Source organism: Aplidium turbinatum, chromosome 18 (genome assembly GCF_918807975.1).
Source record: "Aplidium turbinatum chromosome 18, kaAplTurb1.1, whole genome shotgun sequence".
Classification (NCBI taxonomy): domain Eukaryota; kingdom Metazoa; phylum Chordata; class Ascidiacea; order Aplousobranchia; family Polyclinidae; genus Aplidium; species Aplidium turbinatum.
Window position 1 is genome coordinate 5,895,544 of NC_137489.1, and position 12,689 is coordinate 5,908,232.

The following is a 12,689-nucleotide window of genomic DNA, read 5'->3' on the forward strand; positions in this document are numbered from 1 at the left end:
CGTAAACTTGAACTTTGACATTAATGAAAAAAACTTAATTTACTCCATGAAGGAGATATGATATAGGTTTATTATGTGCTTAAACGAATTCCTTGACCCCAAAAATGCTGAATTCGACATTTGTTTCATTATTCTACCTTCAGAAATAAAGATATTAAAGAAAATCATGAAGCGTGACCAGTGCTCACTAACCAAACGCCATCATGTGGCGAAAATTTCAACTTTGAATAACTCGAAAACGCCTGGAGATATTTTCAAAATTTTTTTTTTAATCTTCGGGATTTTCCAAGGTCTATAACATATATTGAAATTATCAAAATCCAAGAATAGTGGTTACAAATTTAAAAAAAATTAGTTGATTATACATGGAATGACTCGCCTATGTTATTTGTTTAGTATTGATGTTCTATTATCATCTATAAAAAAAATATTAAAATCTCTGCTTTGTTGGTTATGGTTAGTTTTGATTCAAATACGTTTAAAGCAATGCCTTTGCGATCAACATTTGTGAGATATTAAAAGGTAATATTTACGCAATATTTGGTAGTTAGACATTCGGGAATCAGTATTCAATCTCTTAGACCATGGTTGGATGAGTTCACCAATCACTGGTCCTCTTAAAACCGAGCTACGGACGATAAATAAAACTTAACTTTTGCAGGCCACCGTAGTTTCTCCCCTGGGCTACGCCGTGTGACACACAACGAAGTTTCTAATGACAAATTTTTTGTGTGTGTTTAAAAAGTAAGGGATATTTTGTGAACGAAACCGGTTTTTCCAAAAGTCTTTGTTATTTCAAGTGTGTTTAAAATACCTATATGCTTTGGCTCCCTTTTGGGCTAAATGCCAAAAAAATTGGCTTGTTTTTGGGATTGGTTTGAAACGTGTTTTTGGCTGGGTAATTTTGTAGTATCTGGCAACTCTGCAAGGCTTGCTTCTTTAAATGTACCGTAGCAAATCTAGCAAACCTCGCAAATCTTGAAAAAGGTTTCTACAATTGATGGCCGATGAGGTTTTTAACTGTTTATAGTTTGCATAAAATAGATAGGCCTAGACTACTACAGACAACCTTACCATTACTTGCTGCTAATCTAAATCTATCTTCTTTTGAGAGACTATGAAAACCTACTGGGGTAGGATTTCAAATGCAGAAACCTTCTCAAGCTTTGCGAGGAATTCGGAGTTCGCGACATTTAAAGACACCCGCTGAGAAAACATCATAACTATCAATTGACAAATGCACAAACCTTCCTCAAAGTCATAGCCTAGCCCTAGATCATGCCTAGATAGTGTTTGCTACATTTAAAGAAGCAAGCCTTGCAGAGTTGCCAGATTCTACAAAATTGCCCAGCCAAAAACACGTTTCAAACCAATCCCAAAAAGAAACCAATATTTTTGCAAGTAACCCAAAAAGGAGCCAAAGCATATAGGTATTTTAAACACACTTCAAATAACCAAAAATTGGAAAAACCGGTTTCGTTCACAAAAGATCGCTTACTTTCTAAACACACACAAAAACTTGTCATAAGGAACTTCTTCGTTGTGTGTCACACGGTGTAGCCAAGGGGAGGAACTACGGTTGCCTGCAAAAGTTAAGTTTTATTTATCGTCTGCAGCTCGGTTTTTAGAGAACCAGTGATTAGTGAACTCATCCAACCATGGTTTAAGGGAGGGAATACTGATCCCCGAATGTCTGACTACCGAATATTACGTTAATATTACATTTCAACATCTCACAAATTTTGATCGCAAAGGCATTGCTTTAAACGTATTTATATCAAAACTCACCATAACCAACAAAGCAGAGATTTTGATATCTTTTTATAGATGATAATAAAACATCAATACTAAACAAATAACATATTTAAAAGGGTGTTAAAAAACAGGCACCAGACAAATTAAACGCCAAGAAATTAAAAAAAATACAATTAATAAAATACCATCTGGCAACTTTGTGGTTTGCGAGGTTTGCTAGGTTTGCGAGGTTTGCTACATTTAAAGACGCCCGAATCCTTCCTTTTACGCTTGACTGGTTTGCTAATAAAAATAAATACAGATATGTTCGTTTTCTGGCACTAGTTGCTATAGGCGAGTAAGAAATGACATTGGACCCGGACATTTTTGATAACAACCAATTTTTGGTTGCAGGAGGCTTGTCTGGTAGTCAGACCGACGATTCCAAAATTCGGCAATAATCGGACTTGGGGAACTGCCCCCAAAACCGCATTTTAAATTTTCATAGCGCGCCGTCTAGCGGTTGTAAATATTTTCTCTAAGTAAAATGCAACTTAGGAAGCATATACAAGTAATTAACACTCACAAAAAGATAAGTGTATTAAAACTTTTTAAAAAGGTTGTGATCATGGTTGTCGGCAGGGAAGGGGCACTTATCCCCTTCCAACAGAATTATGATATTACATGTAATTTGCTCGCAAGAGTGCAATTTTCAAAAATTGGATTCGCCTTCCACGCAAACACTTTCTCATAAGGTTTTCAACCAACTCTACTTCAGTTTTTTCCTTTCTTTAAATTGTTTTGCGCCGTAGGCACAACAACCACTTACGTCATACGTTAATAGTCATTTTTTTCACAATTTTTGCGCCTCACCGCTCAAATGTTACTTTAAATTTACAATTTTTCTTACCTATGTTGCAGCTTACAAGATGAATTTGGCTTCAAAAATTGTGCCCTCCCAAGCCCCGCTTCTCCCCCACCCCTGCATTTTTTCTGACAACGCCTATGTTTGTGACGTATTTGGCCATTTATTACAGTCTAATTATTTTCACGCAATTATAATTGCCTACGTTAAAGTGTAATTCAATGTAGGCTATATGACACTTCAACAACATTAGCAACTGAAACAAATGGAGATACAATGTTGGCATATGTAGAATCAATGTAGAATAGAAAGATAAACATCAGCGATTGGAGCAATTAATGCTTATCTCGAGACCATTTAATGTCGTTCATTCAGTACTATTGCTTTGCTTCAACAGAAAAGGCAGCGTATATTTAATATATGCGTTCACTTTCATTTACAAATCATTTATTGCAAAAAATATTTTACTTGCAACAACTACCACAGTAACAATCTGAGGTGCCGTTCTAGGGATGTAGGCTAACTATTTTTATTAAAGTAAATATACTTCTACACTCACAGCTCTTGGGTATCTACCACTCTAAAGGTGATGAATTTTCACACTGAGCTTCACAAGCACAGTAAATACTGCAATTAAAGCCTTTCTTGGAGCAACCACAAGATGTACATAAACGTTTAGCGCTTCTATAATTGCACCTAATTTCTTTCAGAAACCTTTTGGGTGCACAACTGCACATTCATTATCTGTCATTATTGGGACCAGACCAGAAGCTGTTTCCTTGTATCCATAGAAAGTGAGATTCAGCACAGTTTTCAAATGACGCCATGTTGACACTACTTGATGATGCACACGAAGACTGTGAAAGTAGCATGCTCTACTTGTTGGAGGCATTCTTTCAACTGATAAATATTTTGGGGATACAGCGTAATGGTAGCGCAATAAATTCAAAGTATTCATGGAAAACACTTGCTTGTACAGAATTTGGGAGAATTATTTTCCAATTCTGGAAATGTCTTTTCTTTTAAAGCTTCCTTGTTTCCGAAGGCGGCACATTTACATTGCACTTTGTCCAGACCTTTCAAGATTTTAAAAACTTTTACTTTTCCCGTTTCGTAAAAGCAAGATGTTGTTTAACATCCAGAAAACGCGTGGCAAAATAGCAACGATCGGCACATATTTTCTCCGAGAGCAAGCTGAGCTCGACGAATGGAAATTTTCGCGCTAGACGTTTTTATACAGCCTACTGTAAATGCTGTTTCCGCATGGTGCGTGATAAAGCAAAGGGATGAGTATATCAGTACCGTCAGCCATCACAGTTAGCCTATACTTGACCATAGGTTTCATGTTCTTCCAGCACCTTACGGACGATAGCAACATCAGAGTCTCTTTTTCCTTCGGCCTTGTTTACAGTAATGCCAAATGCCATTACTACTAAGATTATTCTAGAGTAAGTTTATAAATTTTTGCTTGTTACGTTTATTTGATAAAAACGCAGGTTTATTTGCCGAGATGGGTGTGTCTAAGCGAATTGCTACGTCTGGACAAGATGAGGTCAGCTTGATGCGCTTTTGCTCTGCTCCTTTGGTTGTTTCAATATCACAATTGTCTAAAACAACACTGATATTGGTATTTTCCCCGCGTAGAAGATATTGAATGAACATTTCAAGCAAATTTTTCATATTCCCAACTTTTGGCCAGAGAAGTCGGTGAATGAGAGCACAGCCATCAAATAAAATCGAAATACAAGATAATCGAGAACTAGTGCACAAAATATCCTCATTTTGCAAGATTATGCATTTGAACAATGCAGATGTCTGAGATTTCCGGTCATCTAAGAAAAGTGATGGTGGAACATTGGCAAGTTTATATGAAAATTTGTCCGGTTCCGGTGACCCCCTCAAATAGGCTATAGACAGTAATCTGTGAAAGATTTCGGTGGATGACATGTGTATCTCTTCATTTCTACATATCTCTTCATTTCCCCATCACGGCAAAGGTACTTGCTTGGTCAGATCTTTTTAGCGAAATCTCTTTCAGTTTCTTTCCACATATTTTGTGAATAATATCGTTACCAATAACCACATTAACACGAGTATCAGCAATAATGCCCTGTTGAAACGTTGTAGCTTACAAATCTTCTCCATCGTTTTTGTAAAGATTTCGATGCATACACAGTTTTCCATAAATCATCTAATTCTAAACCACTTCTTTCCATCAGTTTGCACCCTGCTCCGAGAAAGGACATCAGTTGATGAAAACCACCAAGTCGTAAGTGAACATTTTTGAAAATACCAAAATTGTCCTGTTTAATTTTGAATGCTCTGAAGTAGAGGGGTTGGTCAAACGTTAGCGGTGCACAACATATGCTCATCTTTCTCGCTTGGTCTTGAACGAATACCATTGTACTGTAAACAGCTTCATCTGTTGCGGGATTAAGCGCTATCATAGGATTAAATGATACTGACGAAACCTGAAAATCACCTTTAACTACATTAGCCATGAACCTTTGCCATTGTACTGGCTTAGAATTGAATATGTTTGAACACAGCCATAGAGTGTCAAACAATTCATGGTGCGTAAATAACACGGGATAGGCATTCAGCTGCTTGATTCGTAAGTTTTTCCAAGTACCTGTCTTTGCAGCAGTATACGACTTGACTAAATTGTCAAAATTGCTTGATTCCAGTAGTTCAGTTGCACTGACGTGTCGTTTTTCAATTACTAGTGGTCGAGTTGCCATTCTTGGTGTTTGACAATAATGCCCATCACATGCGTTGTATCATGAGTTCATGACCTGTCAGAGTATCTTTGTTAAAATTGAAGTTATCTGCTACCCACTGACAGAAAGAGCCGGGATGATTTGTAGAGTCCATTACCTCATCCGTACTATCACCATTCGCTTGGCTTGCAGTAGCTGATCGTTATTACTTGACCGTAACTTGCACAAAGACTAAGGGAGGATAGTACATCCAAGAGAATACTCAACCTTGTGACCTGATGTATAAAAATGCCAATTGACAATAAAAGTCTGGCGACATTGCATCGACGTAAGAATGGTCACCTATGTAACGAAACGACCTATTTCTTCAGGTAAGTATTTTTGTGCTGCTTTGGCGATGATGCAATGGATTTGATGACTTGGCTGGTATGATGTTATAGTTGTTATCCAACTCCTTAATTATGCTTTATCTGAAATCTTTTCTTTGTGAAAGTTCAAGGTATAAATCATTACCAAATTTTATGTGCCCGTAATTTTCACGTTCGTCAGATACGTTGTAACAGAAGAAATTACGGTACATTTTCTGAAGTCAATCTTAGTTAATTATCATTTTGTAGAATTTTGCAACCACTACACTGTGGGATGGCGCAACGGGTAAGGCGTTGGCTTTCCAATTATGCAAACCTGGTTCGGCTCCCGCCTTCAGCTGGTTGTTGAAAACACCGATCACCTCTACCTAGGGTGTAATAAATTGAGTGGGCATAATTGCTGAAGGAAAGGTGGCTGGTATGACAGAGAACTGGCCACCCTACTCTCCTTAGTGCTGAAGGCTTAGTACAATTAGAACCTTATCTTCTCATACCCAACACTTGAATCAAGTATGGGACCACCTTTTTGCACTGTCATCATCAGTCGTCATATACGTCTGCGGCAGATTGCGTATCAACATGGGTTATTTGCTTCCAAGAGTGGCGATTTTGAGCCAACTCGCCCAGTGTCGCCAAATTGAGTCCGGTCCATGATTGGATGTTGTCTTACCATCGTTTTGGTTGTCTGCCACGTTTTCTTTTTCCTTCTACTTTGCCTTCTGTGCAGACTTTGCTGATTCCGAATTGTTATCTTTTAGTGTGGCTGAACAGTTTTAAAACTTTTGATTTTATTATTGCTACAATTGGATGTAGTTTTGTCATAGTTAAAAAATCTTGTGTTTTCGTGTGGTCAAGTAGCGTTTTGTTGGTCATGCTTCTCATGATGTGATTTTGGAAGGTAGTGAGTTTTTTCACTGTTGATGATGTCCAATTTACGCATTCTAGACTGTACAGCACGACTGGTAAAATGTAGGTGTTGAAAATTTTTGATTTCAGTTTGATGGGGAGTCTATTGGATGTTAGAATCTTTTTGTTCTTTTCAAATGCTGCCCAGCCTAACGTTGAATCAACGTCGCCAGACGTTGAATCAACGTAAAATAGCAAATTTTGCTGTAGGGTAATTTTAGAAACTATGTTAATCATCCTTGTTTCACTTGAAATTCGGAAATTAGCATGACAGAAAATACATAAGTTTTTTTCCGCTAGATGGCGCACCGATCAATAATTGCCCCAGTCAAAAAGGCCTTTCCCCATGTCCGAATTTTGCCAAATTTTAGATTTGGGGTGTCAAACAGGTAACCCATCTTTTTCTGAAGAAAAATGGTTGTTATCAAAAATGTCCTGGTCCGGCTATTTTTATGTCATTTCTTACTCGCCTACTACGTTCATCTGATGAAATTGAAAGTAAAATTAACAACAAACAAGATGGTTTGTGAAGAAAGAGGCGTTTTTCCCGGCTATCAACACAAGGCTGAGCACTCACTAGCCTCATGGGCGAAACACGGTGTCTATCGCTGTCAATTCTTGCTACAAATCGGCTGCCGAGAAACAAACAAGATGGTTTATTGCTTCACTGACAGATATGTTGCCAATCGAAACTAAAACAATCGAATTTTATTTTCTATTATTTTTAATTCAAGAAATTTTTAATTCAACGACGATTTATGTCTACGCAGTGCGGTCGAGTTTCGCAGTCAAACCTTGAACGTATTTGGCTCAGTTTGAAAAACCTCCGACTTTATAAACGAAAAAACTTCAAAATCAAAGAGCACTAGTTCCCGCGCTTTTCGAAGTTAAGCAGGAAAGCTTTCGCTCTCCGGGACTATAGCCTATCTAAAAATTGGTTTCATGAAAAATTGAAACCTCGAGATAAATTAAGTTTAATAAAATAAATAAGATAATTTAATCTTGAACATTTTAATACTAAGATTTTTGAAATTGATTAAGAACTTAAAGAAATATTATAATATCAAGAGTCCAAGTCTGCGATTGCCGCAGTGATAAGGAAACTAAAATAATTATCTACAGTAGTAAAGCAATGAAAATACAGTACAAAATGTATCAAACAACGATTAGTAAGCCATAAAGCTTAATTTTTTACATGCTGTATTTATTGTATAACATCTTCTTTGCTTCCCATTAGTTTATCCTAAAATTCTTTGTTTTAAATGGCATACTAAATAAAATTTTCAAACGGGAATTAAGCATTAAAATGCGTAAACTGAACATCCAAGAATACATTTTAAAAAAATTACCGAAATAAATTTCTTTTCAATGGCACTGGCAAGGCCTAAAGTCCAATGCCTCATTTATTTTTATTTTTTTCAAAATGACCAAAAAGTGAAAACACTGCTCGAGAATACGTCACTATCGACAGCAATAACAAAAACCACGTTACCACATCTGACGTTCTAACATCAGATCTGATGTTTTAAGCAAACTGTCTGATGTTTTGAAGTTGAAATCTGATGTTTTGATGTACATACATACATGGCCTACAGTTAAATCGCCTGCAGTAACAACTATTGCTCGATCAGCTGATTGCTAGTTATTTCTTTGCTTCTGCAGCCTACCAACCAACAATTCCGTCTTTATTATTCTTTGCTTCTGTAGACTACCAACCAGAAACAAACCGTCTTTATTATTTATGGTCACAACGGTAAACCATAATCTCTTCGTGGGAAAATTGTAACATGAAGTTCCTGGATCCGTTCGTCTGTATGTAATGACCGAAAAGAAACACTCTTCTAAAACGTCTATTCGAGAATTGTATTTCTGTAAAATTAGCCAACTGGCTGTCGAAAATAGGTGCAACGCGACACATCACTAAAAACTTGTCACTACAATCCAAACTACTTACCGTAGTTAAAGACGGAAATTTTGTCCAGCTGGCAAGCACTAAGCAAACAGTTAAATATGCGACCAACTTTCAAGCAACAATTTTACGAATGACTAGACTACATTGCAATATCTCAAACGCACGTAGGCAGCTACTGTGACGTAATAATCCATATGCATTGTGAAGCAATTCCAGCACCTGTTGGCTTTGGCTACACCATATCTCGTAATTGAAGATTTAACAATGATGTAATGTTTTAACAGGTGTGATACAAGTCTTACGAACGATGGTGCAATCTTGGCTCATTTTTTAGGAAAAATTCCATGACGTAATACGCTAAGATTCAGTAGACCTGAACGGTTTTATATGACGTTTGATTTAGTGAACAATTGTCTGGAACACTAGTTTATAGTGACGTAAACTGTACAGTCGCACGCTTCGCTGCTCACGCCCATTCCCGTTTTGAAAGCTCTGACAAAAGCACGCGCGGAATGGTGATCAGACCGCAATGGAGCAAAATTTTATTGAAAATTGTTTTATTGTAGCATGTTAAACACAAAAAACGTCTACAATCGCCAAGTCATTTTTTTCCTTTAGTATCTCTTTAAATTCAGTTGTTTTTTAACCTTTTCTGGGTTAGTGTGTGTTGCCTCGGTACAAACCGATTTAATTAAACCATCTCAAGAGTTTTCAATCATAAATTACTTAGTTGTTGATATTAAAATTGAACGTTGGCCAGTAGCCGAGGCTAGATATGTTTTTTAAGCAGAGCTGCCAGACCAGTAGACAAGTTTGGATCAATCGCACTGTCGACAAAACTGCTTTTGTTGTTTTTATTTCAATGCGAAGTATTTTCTTTTTTTTCAATTGTAGTTAAAAACAAACGTATATGCACAATGGAATGTGCTAAGAAAGAAGTATAGAAATTAGAAAAGTTTGAGATTTGCAAGGCAAGGGTATAGGAAGAGGAAACGGAGACACCCAAACAGAACATGGAAAACATGTGAAAGATGAGGTAGTCGACAATGGTTACGGTTGAATACAGTTGATTCAAGAAAAGAATCTGCACCACCAAGGAATGTAAACATGTACGGTAGTAAAAACAAAAAAGAAATACAAAACATAAATCAACAACACATAGATAAAATAAGAAAAACTAAAATTACCACTGATTGGTTGTAACTGTTTAGAGTAAGGAACAAACTTACCTACGGTACTACAGACCATCAATCCAGAAAATCATCAATATAGAAAAAAACTTGAAGAATATTCTTCTGTCAGTGAAAGAAAGCCGATGTAATGCAACATGCCCAAGTTACAAAAAAGACCACGTAATTAGGCTAATTGTTAATGCAGTTTGCAGTTATTTTCGTTTAATATTTTGGTATGGCAAAGTTTCAATTTTGTTATCTGTTTCTGTTTTCTATAGACTTTCTTAGATTTTTTGTCTATAAAGTGTGTAGAAATTTTTCAAAATATGATTTGCTTTGCATATTCCAACCAAATTAAATAGTTGCAATAAATGTAGTAGGCTACAAAACACTATGTGGTTATCTTGTATAGTTTTTGATTTACAGCGATTTTACTAAACCAAATTTAGGGGGTTGAAGAGGAGGTCTGGTGATCCTGATATTTTATTTTAGTTGAAACTAACCTGGAATGGTCACCATTGCACAATGGCACAAGTTAAAATTCCAAAATGAAGGGAAGTTGATGCACCCCACTGCGCACGGATTGCACTACCCGGTGGTTTCAACACAGTTTACCAATGCGGAAATATATTTAAAAACTGGCTAAAAGACAACGAGCTTCAAGAGTGAAAACGCCAGACGAAACTACTAATTTATCGCACATGTTTAACATCTTCTTCTTCAGAGCAACCATTATTAAAGCTTGCGTGGAGTAGAACACTTGCAGGAGTTTGGATGATGGAAGAAGAAATCGTGATGTCATCTCTGAAAATTAGACTAAATTTTATGAAGTTGAAAAGAAGACTATTTTGTTTTTAAAAAGTGTTTCAGTGTTTATGAAAAAAGTAGCGATAGCAAACATTTGCCGAAACTTTACCTTTTTTTTTGTAGAACTTCACACTACAAGAACTTGGCAAACAGTTGTTCAAATATAAAGCGCTTAAAATCTCATACAAAGATATTAAGTCACATGAGAAATACCCTTGACAAAGAAGGTTAGCCAAAACAAGCATAATGGCATTATGTTTGGACGTGTAGGCCTAGATACTCTTGCTCTTGCATACGGAAATTGAAAGTGTAATTTGATCACTATGACATAGTCTAACCTTTAAAGAATACATAACCTTTATTACACAACCATGGTTTAAACATCTTTCTTTTAAGACGTTTTGTTAACGGAAGTTTCTAGCGCAAGGAAGGGCAAATGCTCTAGTGAACCAAAAATTTGAAAAACTTAAACAGCTGACCGGATTTGTCCACAGCCGTAGTTTACCCAAGTCTATTATATAAATCTTGGACTGATTAGCCTAATGGATTTACAATTGCAGAAATTCGGCAGCAGTGGCCGAGTGGTTAGCGGCAGCAGTCGGTTAGCGGCAGCAGTCGGCAGCAGCGGCCGAGTGGTTAGCGCGTTGGGCTCGCAGTCGAGTGCCTGCATGTTCGACTCCAGCCACCCGCACTTGCTGTTGCTTCTCTGGGCAAGAAACTTTACGATAATTGCCTCTACCCAGTGATCGATTTCGAGTAATGGGTAGTACTAAATTTAAGTCATAAGTAGAGTAGACAACCGGAAACAGACATTGCAGTCGGCTGCAGCGTGGGTCAGGTGTACGTCGGAAGGCGTACACCGATGCGTAGCGCTCAAGTCCGCTTTCCCGCAATGCAGGATAAAAATAATAAAACAAAAACAAACAAACAAAAAAATTTGTGTGTTAGTATTGTTAAAAGCTTCATGACCTTATTTAGATTAAAAATTGGGATTTTAAATTTGTCTGTAATTTCAAAAAACGTTTCGTGAATAGCGAAAAAGGGTTATGTAACCTGATACACTATAAGAAGGGAAGAAATTGACAACCTATTTTGGAACATTAAAAATATAAAATATTTCTAAAATATTTTGACAAAAATTCGGCTTGTTTCGAAATTTTAAAACGTTGTTTCGAATAGCTTTTGAACAAAGCGTACCTTGTTTTAGTTAGAATCTCACATTATAGACGCTGAACTTCTTTCCTTTATAAAATCCTGTCTGAGGCGGGCTATTGTTGATTTGGTCTACTTTGACATTGGGTTTCTATATCTATACCAGGTGGGCAATTGAAGTGTAATAAAGCGAACAATAAAATTAATAGAATGTTAATAAGGGGTTTGAAAATTAGTGCAACACGTCCATTTTTATACGAGGTGTGGCAGGTCGGTTACTGAAGGATTTCACTATCTGGGTTATTTGTACCGTGTCAGTTTCTACTCTGTTTAGCGTTGTTGAATGACAGTTCCAAGACAAAAACAAAAATCCGACGCTAGGATACTTTTAGACATGATCTTAGGGCTTTATTCGTTATTCTTTCGTCAAGTCTTTTCTAATTGAATTCTATATGAACGCTTTAAGGTTGGATTGAAACCCACGGGCGTGACGAGGCTTAATTGTGCCTTATGAAAAAGCTGTTACGTCACAAAAATAATACCAAAGTCCCAGCTTTTGTTGAAAAAAGTTTATTTTGATATTTCTACTTTTCTGTTTTGACAATACAAAACCTGGCCAGAGCTAGATCAGGCTGTGTCCAACAACTCATTTTCGATCGAACAGTCGTGTATCCTACTATTCGTAGGCTATGTGTCAACTGTTCAAGATAATGTCTTGAGTATTCGTATAACAAGCACACTGTTTTATCTTGGCGAATATCAAAGTGTTTCATATAGTTTGAATATTGGTGTGCATTTTATATAAAAATTGCGACATATTTTTCATTTTTTTTTTTTTTTACATGAGTCTGGTAGCCTATACCATCAAAAAAGTAATCGACCATACGGCTTGTGTTTAGCCAGAAAGAGTGAGCTTTGAGAAAACATAAGCTTTGCGCAAAAAAAAAAGAAACAAGGTCAGGAATGAGGAAACTTTAAGTTTGTGAGTTCAAAATATTAAAATAATCTATCAGAAGTTAGGCTACCTAATATCCTGAATGTTTCTCGCTTTGG